This window comes from Balaenoptera acutorostrata, chromosome 4 (genome assembly GCF_949987535.1).
Source record: "Balaenoptera acutorostrata chromosome 4, mBalAcu1.1, whole genome shotgun sequence".
NCBI classification, from domain to species: Eukaryota; Metazoa; Chordata; class Mammalia; order Artiodactyla; family Balaenopteridae; genus Balaenoptera; species Balaenoptera acutorostrata.
In genome coordinates, this window is record NC_080067.1 from 55965177 (window position 1) to 55978333 (window position 13157).

The 13157-nt window shown below is 40.4% G+C and overlaps 1 protein-coding gene across 4 annotated transcripts in view; it reads right to left on the bottom strand.

Moving 5' to 3' along the window:
- Positions 1–13157, bottom strand: part of PLD1 (phospholipase D1) — a 212236-nt gene that overhangs the window by 186178 nt on the left and 12901 nt on the right. Inside the window, exon 1 of one of the 4 annotated variants that reach the window (XM_057545305.1) lies at positions 10781–10892. The exons of the other annotated variants lie outside the window; for them this stretch is intronic. The gene's annotated coding sequence lies outside the window, so the exon portion shown is untranslated. Of the gene's footprint in view, positions 1–10780; positions 10893–13157 lie in introns of those variants that run through there. 4 annotated transcript variants of the gene reach the window in all.

A 13157-nucleotide genomic window follows, 5' to 3' on the forward strand; every position in this document is an offset into this window, starting at 1 on the left:
GAGCCCCACGTCAGGCTTCAAAACCTGGGGTCCGGCAAGGGGAGGAGGAATTCCTAGAGAATCAGACTTTGAAGGCTAGCAGGATTTGATTGCAGGATTTCCACAAGACTGGGGGAAACAGAGACTCCACTCTTGGAGGGCACACACAACATAGTGTGTGCATTGGGACCCAGGGGAAGGAGCAGTGACCCCATAGGAGACTGAATCAGACCTACCTGCTAGTGTTGGAGGGTCTCTTGCAGAGTTGGGGTTGGCTGTGTCTCACCACGAGGACAAGGAAGCTGGCAGCAGAAGCTCTGGGAAGCACTCCTTGGCGTGAGCCCTCCCAGAGTCCGCCATTAGCCCCACCAAACAGCCGGGGTAGGCTCCAGGGTTGGGTCGCCTCAGGCCAAACAACTAACAGGGAGGGAACCCAGCCCCACCCATCAGCAGGCAAGCGGATTAAAGTTTTACTGAGCTCTGCCCACCAGGGGAACACCCAGCTCTACGCACCACCAGCCCCTCCCATCAGAAAACTTGCACAAGCCACTTAGATAGCCCCATCCACCAGAGGGCAGACAGCAGAAGCAAGAAGAACTACAGTCCTGCAGCCTGTGGAACAAAAACCACATTCACAGAACAATAGACAAAATGAAAAGGCAGAGGACTTTGTACCAGATGAAGGAGCAAGATAAAACCCCAGAAAAACAACTAAATGAAGTGGAGATAGGCAACCTTCCAGAAAAAGAATTCAGAATAATGATAGTAAAGATGATCCAGGACCTCGGAAAAAGAATGGAGGCAAATATCGAGAAGATGCAAGAAATGTTTAACAAAGACCTAGAAGAATTACAGAACAGACAAACAGAGATGAACAATACAATAACTGAAATGAAAAATACACTAGAAGGCATCAGTAGCAGAATAACTGAGGCAGAAGAACAGATAAGTGACCTGGAAGACAGAAAGGTGGAATTCACTGCCACAGAACAGACTAAAGAAAAAAGAATGAAAAGAAATGAAGACAGCCTAAGAGACCTCTGGGACGACACTAAACTCAAAACATTCCCATTATAGGGGTCCCAGAAGGAGAAGAGAGAGAGAAAGGACCCGAGAAAATATTTGAAGAGATTATGGTCAAAAACTTCCCTAACATGGGAAAGGAAATAGCCACCCAAGTCCACGAAGCACAGAGAGTCCTATACAGGATAAACCCAAGGAGAAACATGCTGAGACACACAGTAATCAAATTGGCAAAAATTAAAGACAAAGAAAATTACTGAAAGCAGCAAGGGAAAAATGACAACATACGAGGGAACTCCCATAAGGTTAACAGCTGATTTCTCAGCAGAAACTCTACAAGCCAGAAGGGAGTGGCATGATATATTTAAAGTGATGAGGAGGTCGGGGCAAGATGGCGGAAGAGTAAGACACAGAGATCACCTTCCTTCCCACAGATACATTAGAAATACATCTACACGTGGAACTGCTCCTACAGAACACCCACTGAACACTGGCAGAAGACACCAGACCTCCCAAAAGGCAAGAAACTCCCCACGTACTTGGGTAGGGCAAAAGAAAAAAGAAATAACAGAGACAAAAGAATAGGGATGGGACCTGCACCAGCGGGAGGGAGCCATGAAGGAGGAAAGGTTTCCACACACTAGGAAGCCCCTTCGCGGGCAGAGACTGCGGGTGGCAGAGGGGGGAAGCTTCAGAGCCACGGAGGAGAGTGCAGCAACAGGGGTGCGGAGGGCAAAGCGGAGAGATTCCCGCATGGAGGCTTGGCGCCGAGCAGCACTCACCAGCCTGAGAGGCTTGTTTGCTCACCTGCAGGGGCGGGCGGGGGCTGGGAGCTGAGGCTCGGGCTTCGGTAGGATCGCAGGGAGAGGACTGGGGTTGGCGGCGTGAACACAGCCTGAAGGGGTTAGTGCACCACAGCTAGCTGGGAGGGAGTTCGGGAAAAAGTCTGCAGCTGCCAAAGAGGCAAGAGACTTTTTCGCGGCACGCAAGGAGAGGGGATTCAGAGCGCCGCCTAAACGAACTCCAGAGATGGGCACGAGCCGCGGCTATCAGCGCGGACCCCAGAGATGGGCAGGAGACGCTAAGGCTGCTGCTGCCGCCACCAAGAAGCCTGTGTGCGAGCACAGGTCACTCTCCACACCACCCCTCCCGGGAGCCTGTGCAGCCCGCCACAGCCAGGCTCCCGTGATCCGGGGACAACTTCCCCGGGAGAACGCACGGCATGCCTCAGGCTGGTGTAACGTCACGCTGGCCTCTGCCGCGGCAGGCTCGCCCCGCATCCTCTGTACCCCTCCCTCCCCCCGGCCTGAGTGAGCCAGAGCCCCTGAAGCAGCTGCTCCTTTAACCCCGGTCTGTCTGGGCGGGGAACAGACGCCCTCAGGCGACCTACACACAGAGGCAGGTCCAAATCCAAAGCTGAACCCCAGGAGCTGTGCGAACAAAGAAGAGAAGGGGAAATCTCTCCCAGCAGCCTCAGAAGCAGCGGATTAAAGCTCCACAAACAACTCGATGTGCCTGCATCTGCTGAATACCTGAATAGACAACGAATCAGCCCAAATTCAGGAGGGGGACTTTGGGAGCAGGAGATATTAATTTTTCCCCTTTTCCTTTTTCTGTGAGTGTATATGCTTATGCTTCTGGGTGAGATTTTGTCTGTATAGCTTTGCTTTATAATAGCTTTATTTTATTTTATTTTATTTTATCTTCTTTCTTTCTATTTTTTCTCCCTTTTACTCTGAGCCGTGTGGATGAAAGGCTCTTGGTGCTCCAGCCAGGCATCAGGGCTGTGCCTCTGAGGTGGGAGAGCCAACTTCAGGACACTGCTCCACAAGAGACCTCCCAGCTCCACGTAATACCAAATGGTGAAAATCTCTCAGAGATCTCCATCTCAACATCAAGACCCAGCTTCACTCAACGACCAGCAAGCTACAGTGCTGGATACCCTATGCCAAACAACTAGCAAGACAGGAACACAGCCCCATCCATTAGCAGAGAGGCTGCCTAAAATCATAATAAGGCCACAGACACCCCAAAACAAACCACCAGACGTGGACGTGCCCATCAGAAAGACAAGATCCAGGCTCATCCACCAGAACACAGGCACTACTCCCCTCCACCAGGAAGCCTACACAACCCACTGAACCAACCTTAGCCACTGGGGAGAGATACCAAAAACAACGGGAACTACAAACCTGCAGCCTGTGAAAAGGAGACCCCAAACACAGTAAGATAAGCAAAATGAGAAGACAGAAAAACACACAGCAGATGAAGGAGCAGGGTCAAAACACACCAGACCTAACAAATGAAGAGGAAATAGGTAGTCTACATGAAAAAGAATTCAGAATAATGATAGTAAGGATGATCCAAAATCTTGGAAATAGAATAAACAAAATGCAAGAAACATTTAACAAGGACATAGAAGAACTAAACGGGAACCAAGCAACGATGAAAAACACAATAAATGAAATTAAAAATACTCTAGACGGGATCAATAGCAGAATAACTGAGGCAGAAGAACGGATAAGTGACCTGGAAGATAAAATGGTGGAAATAACTACTGCAGAGCAGAATAAAGAAAAAAGAATGAAAAGAACTGAGGACAGTCTCAGAGACCTCTGGGACAACATTAAACGCACCAACATTCGAATTATAGGGGTCCCAGAAGAAGAAGAGAAAAAGAAAGGGACTGAGAAAATATTTAAAGAGATTATAGTTGAAAACTTCCTAATATGGGAAAGGAAATAGTTAATCAAGTCCTGGAAGCACAGAGAGTCCCATACAGGATAAATCCAAGGAGAAACACACCAAGACACATATTAATCAAACTATCAAAAATTAAATATAAAGAAAACATATTAAAAGCAGCAAGGGAGAAACAACAAATAACACACAAGGGAATCCCCATAAGGTTAACAGCTGATCTTTCAGCAGAAACCCTGCAACCCAGAAGGGAGTGGCAGGATATACTTAAAGTGATGAAGGAGAAAAACCTACAACCAAGATTACTCTACCCAGCAAGGATCTCATTCAGATTTGATGGAGAAATTAAAACCTTTACAGACAAGCAAAAGCTGAGAGAGTTCAGCACCACCAAACCAGCTTTACAACAAATGCTAAAGGAACTTCTCTAGGCAAGAAACACAAGAGAAGGAAAACATCTACAATAACAAACCCAAAATATTTAAGAAAATGGGAATAGGAACATACATATCGATAATTACCTTAAATGTAAATGGATTAAATGCTCTCACCAAAAGACACAGACTGGCTGAATGGATACAAAAACAAGACCCATATATATGCTGTCTACAAGAGACCCACTTCAGACCTAGAGACACATACAGACTGAAAGTGAGGGGATGGAAAAAGATATTCCATGCAAATGGAAATCAAAAGAAAGCTGGAGTAGCGATTCTCATATCAGACAAAATAGACTTTAAAATAAAGACTCTTACAAGAGACAAAGAAGGACACTATATAATGATTAAGGGATCGATCCAAGAGGAAGGTATAACAATTATAAATATTTATGCACCCAACATAGGAGCACCTCAATACATAAGGCAAATACTAACAGCCATAAAAGGGGAAATCGACAGCAACACAATCATAGTAGGGGACTTTAACACCCCACTTTCACCAATGGACAGATCATCCAAAATGAAAATAAATAAGGAAACACAAGCTTTAAATGATACATTAAACAAGATGGACTTAATTGATATTTATAGGACATTCCACCCCAAAACAACAGAATACACATTTTTCTCAAGTGCTCATGGAACATTCTCCAGGATAGATCATATCTTGGGTCACAAATCAAGCCTTGGTAAATTTAAGAAAATTGAAATCGTATCAAGTATCTTTTCCGACCACAATGCTATGAGACTAGATATCAATTACAGGAAAAGATCTGTAAAAAATACAAACACAGGGAGGCTACACAATACACTACTTAATAACGAAGTGATCACTGAAGAAATCAAAGGGGAAATCAAAAAATACCTAGGGGCTTCCCTGGTGGCGCAGTGGTTGAGAATCTGCCTGCCAATGCAGGGGACACGGGTTCGAGCCCTGATTTGGGAAGATCCCACATGCCGCAGAGCAACTGGGCCCGTGAGCCACAAATACTGAGCCTGCGCGTCTGGAGCCTGTGCTCCGCAACAAGAGAGGCCGTGATAGTGAGAGGCCCGCGCACCGTGATGAAGAGTGGACCCCGCTTGCCGCAACTAGAGAAAGCCCTTGCACAGAAACGAAGACCGAACACAGCCAAAAATAAATAAATTAATTAAAAAAAAATACCTAGAAACAAATGACAATGGAGACACGACGACCCAAAACCTATGGGATGCAGCAAAAGCAGTGCTAAGAGGGAAGTTTATAGCAATACAAGCCTACCTCAAGAAACAGGAAACATCTCGAATAAACAACCTAACCTTGCACCTAAAGCAATTAGAGAAAGAAGAACAAAAAAACCCCAAAGCTAGCAGAAGGAAAGAAATCATAAAGGTCAGATCAGAAATAAATGAAAAAGAAATGAAGGAGACAATAGTGAAGATCAATAAAACTAAAAGCTGGTTCTTTGAGAAGATAAACAAAATTGATAAACCATTAGCCAGACTCATCAAGAGAAAAAGGGAGAAGACTCAAATCAATAGAATTAGAAATGAAAAAGGAGAAGTAACCACTGACACTACAGAAATACAAACGATCATGAGAGATTACTACAAGCAACTCTATGCCAATAAAATGGACAACCTGGAAGAAATGGACAGATTTTAGAAATGCACAACCTGCCGAGGCTGAACCAGGAAGAAATAGAAAATATGAACAGACCAATCACAAGCACTGAAATTGAAACTGTGATTATAAATCTTCCAACAAACAAAAGCCCAGGACCAGATGGCTTCACAGGCGAATTCTATCAAACATTTAGAGAAGAGATAACACCTATCCTTCTCAAACTCTTCCAAAATATTGCAGAGGGAGGAACACTCCCCGACTCATTCTACGAGGCCACCATCACCCTGATACCAAAACCAGACAAAGATGTCACAAAGAAAGAAAACTACAGGCCAATATCACTGATGAACATAGATGCAAAAATCCTCAACAAAATACTAGCAAACAGAATCCAACAGCACATTAAAAGGATCATACACCATGATCAAGTGGGGTTTATCCCAGGAATGCAAGGATTCTTCAATATACACAAATCAATCAACGTGATACATCATATTAACAAATTGAAGGAGAAAAACCATATGATCATCTCAATAGATGCAGAGAAAGCTTTCGACAAAATTCAACACCCACTTATAATCAAAGCCCTGCAGAAAGTAGGCATAGAGGGAACGTTCCTCTACATAATAAAGGCCATATATGACAAACCCACAGCCAACATTGTCCTCAATGGTGAAAAACTGAAACCATTTCCACTAAGATCAGGAACAAGACAAGGTTGCCCACTCTCACCACTATTATTCAACATAGTTTTGGAAGTGTTAGCCACAGCAATCAGAGAAGAAAAAGAAATAAAAGGAATCCAAATCGGAAAAGAAGAAGTAAAGCTGTCACTGTTTGCAGGTGACATGATACTATACATACAGAATCCTAAAGATGCTACCAGAAAACTACTAGAGCTAATCAATGAATTTGATAAAGTAGCAGGATACAAAATTAATGCACAGAAATCTCTTGCATTCCTATACACTAATGATGAAAAATCTGAAAGTGAAATTAAGAAAACACTCCCGTTTACCACTGCAACAAAAAGAATAAAATATCTAGGAATAAACCTACCTAAGGAGACAAAAGACCTGTATGCAGAAAATTATAAGACACTGATGAAAGAAATTAAAGATGATACAAATAGATGGAGAGATATACCATGTTCTTGGATTGGAAGAATCAACATTGTGAAAATGACTCTACTACCCAAAGCAATCTACAGATTCAATGCAATCCCTATCAAACTACCACTGGCATTTTTCACAGAACTAGAACAAAAAATTTCACAATTTGTATGGAAACACAAAAGACTCCGAATAGCCAAAGCAATCTTGAGAACGAAAAATGGAGCTGGAGGAATCAGGCTCCCTGACTTCAGACTATATTACAAAGCTACAGTAATCAAGACAGTTTTGTACTGGCACAAAAACAGAAACATAAATCATTGGAACAGGATAGAAAGCCCAGAGATAAACCCACACACATATGGTCACCTTATCTTTGATAAAGGAGGCAAGCATATACAGTGGAGAAAAGACAGTCTCTTCAATAAGTGGTGCTAGGAAAACTGGACAGGTACATGTAAAAGTATGAAATTAGAACACTCCCTGACACCATACACAAAAATAAACTCAAAATGGATTAAAGACCTAAGTGTAAGGCCAGACACTATCAAACTCTTAGAGGAAAACATAGGCAGAACACTCTATGACATAAATCACAGCAAGATCCTTTTTGACCCAGCTCCTAGAGAAATGGAAATAGAAACACAAATAAATAAATGGGACCTAATGAAACTTAAAAGCTTTTGCACAGCAAAGGAAACCATAAACAAGACGAAAAGACAACCCTCAGAATGGGAGAAAATATTTGCAAATGAAGCAACTGACAAAGGATTAATCTCCAAGATTTACAAGCAGGTCATGCAGCTCAATAACAAAAAAACAAACAACCCAATCCAAAAATGGGCAGAAAACCTAAACAGACATTTCTCCAAAGAAGATATACATATTGCCAACAGACACATGAAAGAATGCTCAACATCATTAATCATTAGAGAATTACAAATCAAAACTACAATGAGCTATCATCTCACACCAGTCAGAATGGCCATCATCAAAAAATCTAGAAACAATAAATGCTGGAGAGGGTGTGGAGAAAAGGGAACACTCTTGCACTGTTGGTGGGAATGTAAATTGATACAACCACTATGGAGAACAGTATGGAGGTTCCTTAAAAAACTAAAAATAGAACTACCATACGACCCAGCAATCCCACTACTGGGCATATACCCTGAGAAAACCATAATTCAAAAAGAGTCATGTACCAAAATGTTCATTGCGGCTCTATTAACAATAGCCAGGACATGGAAGCAACCTAAGTGTCCATTATCGGATGAATGGATAAAGAAGATGTGGCACATATATACAATGGAATATTACTCAGCCATAAAAAGAAATGAAATGGAGGTATTTGTACTGAGGTGGATGGAGTTAGAGTCTGTCATACAGAGTGAAGTAAGTCAGAAAGAGAAAAACAAATACAGTATGCTAACATATATATGGAATCTAAGGAAAAAAAAAAAAAAGGTCATGAAGAACCTAGTGGCAAGACGGGAATAAAAACACAGACCTACTAGAGAATGGACTTGAGGATATGGGGAGGGGGAGGGGTAAGATGTGACAGGGTGAGAGAGTGGCATGGACATATATACACTACCAAATGTAAAACAGATAGCTAGTGGGAAGCAGCCGCATAGCACAGGGAGATCAGCTCGGTGCTTTGTGATCACCTAGAGGGGTGGGATAGGGAGGGTGGGAGGGAGGGAGATGCAAGAGGGAAGAGATATGGGAACATATGTATATGTATAACTGATTCACTTTGTTATAAAGCAGAAACTAACACACCATTGTAAAACAATTATACTCCAATAAAGATGTTTAAATAAATAAATAAATAAATAAAGTGATGAAAGGGAAGAACCTACAACCAAGATTACTCTACCTGGCTAGGATCTCATTCAGATTCGATGGAGAAATCAAAAGCTTTACAGACAAGCAAAAGCTAAGAGAATTCAGCACCACCAAACCAGCCCTACAAAAAATGCTAAAGGAACTTCTCTAAGTAGGAAACACAAGAGAAGCAAAGGACCTACAAAAACAAACCCAAAACAATTAAGAAAATGGTAATACATATCGATAATTATGTTAAACATGACTGGATTAAATGCTCCAACCAAAAGACACAGGTTCACTGAATGGATACAAAAACAAGACCCATATATATGCTGTCTGCAAGAGACCCACTTGAGAACTAGGGACACATACAGACTGAAAGTGAGGGGATGGAAAAAGATATCCCATGCAAATGGAAATCAAAAGAAAGCTGGAGTAGCAATACTCATAGCAGATCAAATAGACTTTAAAATAAAGAATGTTACAAGAGACAAGGAAGGACACTACATAATGATCAAGGGATCAATCCAAGAAGAAGATATAGCAATTATAAATATATATGCACCCAACATAGGAGCACCTCAATACATAAGGCAACTGCTAACAGCTATAAAAGAGGAAATCGACAGTAACACAATAATAGTGGGGGACTTTAACACCTCACTTACACCAATGGACAGATCATCCAAACAGAAAATTAATAAGGAAACACAAGCTTTAAATGACACAATAGACCAGATAGATTTAATTGATATTTATAGGACATTCCATCCAAAAACAGCAGATAACACTTTCTTCTCAAGTGCGCATGGAACATTCTCCAGGATAGATCGCATCTTGGGTCACAAATCAAGCCTCAGCAAATTTAAGAAAACTGAAATCATATCAAGCATCTTTTCTGACCACAATGCTATGAGATTAGAAATGAATTACAGGGGAAAAACGTAAAAAACACAAACACATGGAGGCTAAACAATACGTTACTAAATAATCGAGAGATCACTGAAGAAATCAAAGAGGAAATCAAAAAATGCCTAGAGACAAATGACAATGAAAACACGACGATCCAAAACCTATGGGATGCAGCAAAAGCAGTTCCAAGAGGGAAGTTTATAGTGATACACTCCTACCTCAAGAAACAACAAACATCTCAAATAAACAATCTAGCATTACACCTAAAGGAACTAGAGAAAGAAGAACAAACAAAACCCAAAGTTAGTAGCAGGAAAGAAATCATAAAGATCAGAGCAGAAATAAATGAAATAGAAACAAAGAAAACAATAGCAAAGATCAATAAAACTAAAAGCTGGTTCTTTGAGAAGATATACAAAATTGATAAACCATTAGTCAGACTCATCAAGAAAAAGAGAGAGAGGACTCAAATCAATAATATTAGAAATGAAAATGGAGAAGTTACAACAGACACCACAGAAATACAAAGCATCCTAAGAGACTACTGCCAGCAGCTCTATGCCAATAAAATGGACAACCTGGAAGAAATGGACAAATTCTTAGAAATGCACAACCTGCCGAGACTGAACCAGGAAGAAATAGAAAATATGAACAGACCAATCACAAGTAATGAAATTGAAACTGTGATTAAAAATCTTCCAACAAACAAAACTCCAGGACCAGATGTCTTCACAGGTGATTTCTATCAAACATTTAGAGAAGAGCTAACACCCATCCTTCTCAAACACTTCCAAAAAATTGCAGAGGAAGAAACACTCCCAAACTCATTCTATGAGGCCACCATCACCCTGACACCAAAACCAGACAAAGATACTACAAAAAAAGAAAATTACCAACCAATATCACTGATGAATAAAGATGCAAAAATCCTCAACAAAATACTAGCAAACAGAATCCAACAACACATTAAAAGGATCATACACCATGATCAAGTGGGATTTATCCCAGGGATGCAAGGATTCTTCAATATATGCAAATCAATAAATGTGATCCACCATATTAACAAATTGAAGAAGAAAAATCATGTGATCATCTCAATAGATGCAGAAAAAGCTTTCGACAAAATTTAACACCCATTTATGATAAAAACTCTCCAGAAAGTGGGCGTAGAGGGAACCTACCTCAACATAATAAAGGCCATATATGACAAACCCACAGCAAACATCAGTCTCAATGGTGAAAAACTGAAAGCATTTCCTCTAAGATCAGGAACAAGACAAGGATGTCCACTCTCATCACTATTATTCAACATAGTTTTGGAAGTCTTAACCACGGCAACCTGAGAAGAAAAAGAAATAAAAGGAATACAAATTGGAAAAGAGGAAGTAAAAGTGTCACTGTTTGCAGATGACATGATACTATACATACAGAATTCTAAAGATGCCACCAGAAAACTACTAGAGCTAATCAATGAATTTGGTAAAGTAGCAGGATACAAAATTAATGCACAGAAATCTCTTGCATTCCTATACACTAATGATGAAAAATCTGAAAGTGAAATTAAGGAAACACTCCCATTTACCATTGCAACAAAAAGAATAAAATACCTAGTAATAAACCTACCTAGGGAGACAAAAGACCTGTATGCAGAAAACTATAAGACACTGATGAAAGAAATTAAAGATGATACCAACAGATGGAGTGATATAACATGTTCTTGGATTGGAAGAATCAATATTGTGAAAATGACTACAGTACCCAAAGCAATCTATAGATTCAATGCAATCCCTATCAAATTACTAATGGCATTTTTTACGGAAGTAGAACAAAAAATCTTAAAATTTGTATGGAGACACAAAAGACCCCGAATAACCAAAGCAGTCTTGAGGAAAAAAATGGAGCTGGAGGAATCAGACTCCCTGACTTCAAACTATACTACAAAGCTGCAGTAATCAAGACAATACGGTACTGGCACAAAAACAGAAATATAGATCAATGGAACAGGATAGAAAGCCCAGAGATAAACCCACACACCAATGGTCAACTAATCCATGACAAAGCAGGCAAGGATATACAATGGAGAATAGAGTCTCTTCAATAAGTGGTGCTGGGAAAACTGGACAGCTACTTGTAAAAGAATGAAATGAGAACACTCCCTAACACCATACACAAAAATAAACTCAAAATGGATTAGAGACCTAAATGAAGACCGGACACTATAAAACTCTTAGAGGAAAACATAGGAAGAACACTCTTTGACATAAATCACAGCAAGATATTTTTTGATCCACCTCCTAGAGTAATGGAAATAAAAACAGAAATAAACAAATGGGACCTAATGAAACTTAAAAGTTTTTGCAAAGCAAAGGAAACTACAAACAAGATGAAAAGACAACCCTGAGAATGGGAGAAAATATTTGCAAACGAATCAACGGACAAAAGATTTATCTCCAAAATATATAAACAGCTCATGCAGCTCAATATTAAAAAAACAAACAACCCAATCCAAAAATGGGCAGAAGACCTAAATAGACATTTCTCCATAGAAGACATACAGATGGCCAAGAAGCACATGAAAAGCTGCTCAACATCACTAGTTATTAGAGAAATGCAAATCAAAACTACAATGAGGTATCACCTCATACCAGTTAGAATGGGCATCATCAGAAAATCTACAAACAACAAATACTGGAGAGGATGTGGAGCAAAGGGAACCCTCTTGCACTGTTGGTGGGAATGTAAATTGATACAGCCAATATGGAGAACAGTATGGAGGTTCCTTAAAAAACTAAAAATAGAATTACCATATGATTCAGCTATCCAACTACTGGGCATACACCCAGAGAAAACCATAATTCAAAAAGACACACGCATCCCAATGTTCACTGCAGCACTATTTACAATACCCAGGACGTGGAAGCAACCTAAATGCCCATTGACAGACGAATGGATAAAGAAGATATGGTACATACATACAATGGAATATTACTCAGCCATAAAAAGGAATGAAATTGGGTCATTTGTAGAGATGTGGATGAATCTAGAGACTGTCATACAGAGTGAAGTAAGTCAAAAAGAGAAAAATATCATATATTAATGCATATATGTGGAACCTAGAAAAATGGTACAGATGAACCAGTTTGCAGGGCAGAAATTGAGACACAGATGTAGAGAACAAACGTATGGACACCAAGGGGGGAAAGTGGCGGGGGGGTGGGGATGGTGGTGTGCTGAATTGGGAGATTGGGATTGACATGTATACACTAATATGTATAGAATGGATAACTAATAAGAACCTGCTGTACAAAAAAATAAATAAGATAAAATTCAAAAATTCCAAAAAAAAAAGGTGAGATACAAGTTTACATACAGTTTATTAAATTATATGCTTTAGTAGAGAAAAAAACTGCACATAGGAGATTGGTTGTAGAAAACAGAAGGCATAGAAGACTGATGGGGGGGATTCCTGTAACAAATCTACCATTTTTCCAGCAGTGAGAAGAATAGTACCTTGAGTAGCTTTTTCAAAGTTTCTATTTAAGAAAAATCTGAAGAAGA